This window comes from Thalia democratica, chromosome 9 (assembly GCF_965202585.1).
Source record: "Thalia democratica chromosome 9, ktThaDemo2.hap1.1, whole genome shotgun sequence".
NCBI classification, from domain to species: Eukaryota; Metazoa; Chordata; class Thaliacea; order Salpida; family Salpidae; genus Thalia; species Thalia democratica.
This window is the reverse complement of record NC_139173.1, coordinates 24,228,777-24,231,553: the sequence shown is the minus strand read 5'-3', so window position 1 is coordinate 24,231,553 and position 2,777 is coordinate 24,228,777.

Below are 2,777 nucleotides of genomic sequence, written 5' to 3'. Positions count from 1 at the left end.
TTGTGATGAGAGAAAATATTTTTCCAGCTTTTAAATTTTGATCAAGATTTGTGCTAACAATAAATTACATTAGTTTTTGTTTTTTCTTTTAGAAGTTTGTTGTTTTGTAGTTGTTTGTTTTTAATTTATACTGCTTAATGGTATTTGCTACTTAAATTTTCAACAGCTAGTTGTGGAATCACTTTGGTGGCAGTGATACCATAAATGCTATTGTAGTTTTGTTCAGAACGTCGGCAGGACTTGCTTGGGGATTTGAGCTTCAGGATTTTTCCACACCATGTGGTTTTTAATGTTGAGATTATAACCTTGTGAGCATTTGCCAAACAGCGTGTCACAAGTGGTTTTTTCAATAAGGGTTAGAATTAGTTTTTTATTGTGGTTAATTAAGTGTTCTCCTTTTTTTGCTTATAGATAGATTTAGTTTTATTTTTTAATTAAAAGGAAAAAAAAATCTTGATAAATTTAAAGATAGGGCAGGTGGAATAACACATGATGAGCTCAAACTCACTCGCTTGATGACTCAAATTGAAAAAATTTAATGTTGCAGAGGGGAGTTCTGATGTTTTTCTACCCTAAAAAATATTTAAAAAATAAAATGATTGTTTCAAATTAGTTTTTAGATTAATTATAATCTTTAAAACAGTTAGCTAATTAAACTTATTCAGTTTGAAGCATGCTACCTTTGATAACCATTCAGAAAAATACACTAAACATGTGACAATTTCTTCTTAGTTAATCATTCTTACTACCTTATTATGTTTTGTTCAAAACAATGTTAGACAAGGGGAGGTTTACAAAATCACTGTAGTAGTGGCTTAAAATTTAGCATTCAAAATTAACAATATTTACAGCGAAAGTAGGGTATTTATTCAGCGTTTTTATGAGAAAATTGTAACATAGTTAACTTGAGCATGTAATTTTATCTTAAATTAATCGAACGTTAATTTAGTATTTAAAATTTTTTTTTGTTTTATTTAAGCAAAACAGCACTTATAAATGAGATTATTTCTAATCTAAAACAATAAACAAAATAACATTTATAAGAAGATTAGGTTTTTAATTTTTACAAATAAATTCAAATGTACAAATAGTTCAAATATATTTTAAAATTATATTACATATTTAAAATAAAGTCTATATTTATTATTGAAAACGTATAAAATGTTTTATAACCACCTTTAAGTTGTCTTCTAGATTTTTTAAGTGATCACAAAAGCTACTTGTCTGAAAAAACTTTAGGACATAATTTAAAATACAAATGAGCATTTTGAAAAAGTAAACAAAGACTGAGTACTTTCAGTTATTAGTACTATTATTATTAAATTTCTCTTTATACATAATTGAAGTTATAGCAGATTTTGAAAAACTATCCTTTAGTAAAAGTTTAGTTTATATTTATGTTATAAATTTTGTAAAACTAAAACAACACTTAAATATACGAAAAACGTTGAAAAATAAATTTAGTGTTTTTATGCAATAGAACTTTTAGAAAAAGAAAAAAAATTGAAATATTTTTATTATGAAACCTATACTTCAAAAATGCAGAACAATGAATAAAATAAAACAAGTTTTTATAAGTAAACTTGACTTTTCATCTGTTTTTAGTTAGGTTATAGTATTTGTTTTGTTATTTAAATTATATTTGTTATTTTTCGACACTTTTCCACAAATATAATAATATACTTAATTTTTAAAGTTTTGTAAATAATTTTTTTTTTGCTTACATTTTCTCTGAAAAAAAACAACAATCTTTAATACTAAAAGCTACTAAAAAAAACTAATTCAAAAGTGTTAAATAAGTTGTTGATGTTTAGTTAAAGTATATATTTAATTTTGTAATCAAAATAAGAATTTATTTTGCTCATGTTTTACAAAATACTCATGTGTACATTGTACAACTGTACACACATAATTTGATTTAAAAGACTTCACTCCTCTTATTTAAACAACCTTCCTTATTCAACGCATACATAACGGCTATGCTTAAAAGAATCAACAGCCGATATGTATTTTTGAAAAAGGAAGGTTGTTTAAATAAGAGGAGTGAATTCATATCGTCTTGTAGACATATTAAAAAGCTCCTCTTAAAATACAATAAATTTTAAAGTATTTTATAGCCGCTTAATTGTGTTTTTGTGAATTTTAGTTGTTTGATTAGTGAGATGGTAGATCAATTTTTGCACCGAATATTTGTAATGTACAATGTTCAATTCTTACGTCATATTGTTTTTTTTTTGTATAACTTTTGCATCTATGTTTATCAAAGTGCTTTTTATTTTAAATTGAATCAGCTGAAGATTAAAAACAATCTTTTTGTCTATATGAAACGTATGTTCTGGAATTTTTAAAATCGAATTTTCTTAATAAATTATATATATAAGGCTAAACTCTTAAATCCTTAAAATTAAAGTATTTAGCTTCATGAAACATATGTATATTAACTTTGAATTTTAATTTCTTTTTAAACTATATAAAATTGCTTATATATATATAATTATATGTTTTTGATAAAAAGATTTTTTTTTTATCGTTGGAGCAAGAATAATTTATTAGTAATACATTTTTTTCAATTAGTTAGGTCAATAAATACAAATGTTATAACTTTAAGCAATAAAATAGTATTTTTTTTGAGATCAACACATAGATCAAACATAAAACCAACGACTAAATTAGAATCAATATAAAAAACGTTCATTTATTTTTAGTTTCCTTTAAGTTAAAGATTTAAAAGTTTTTTATCATTAGTTTTACATATCAAAATATTTATACAACAAAAA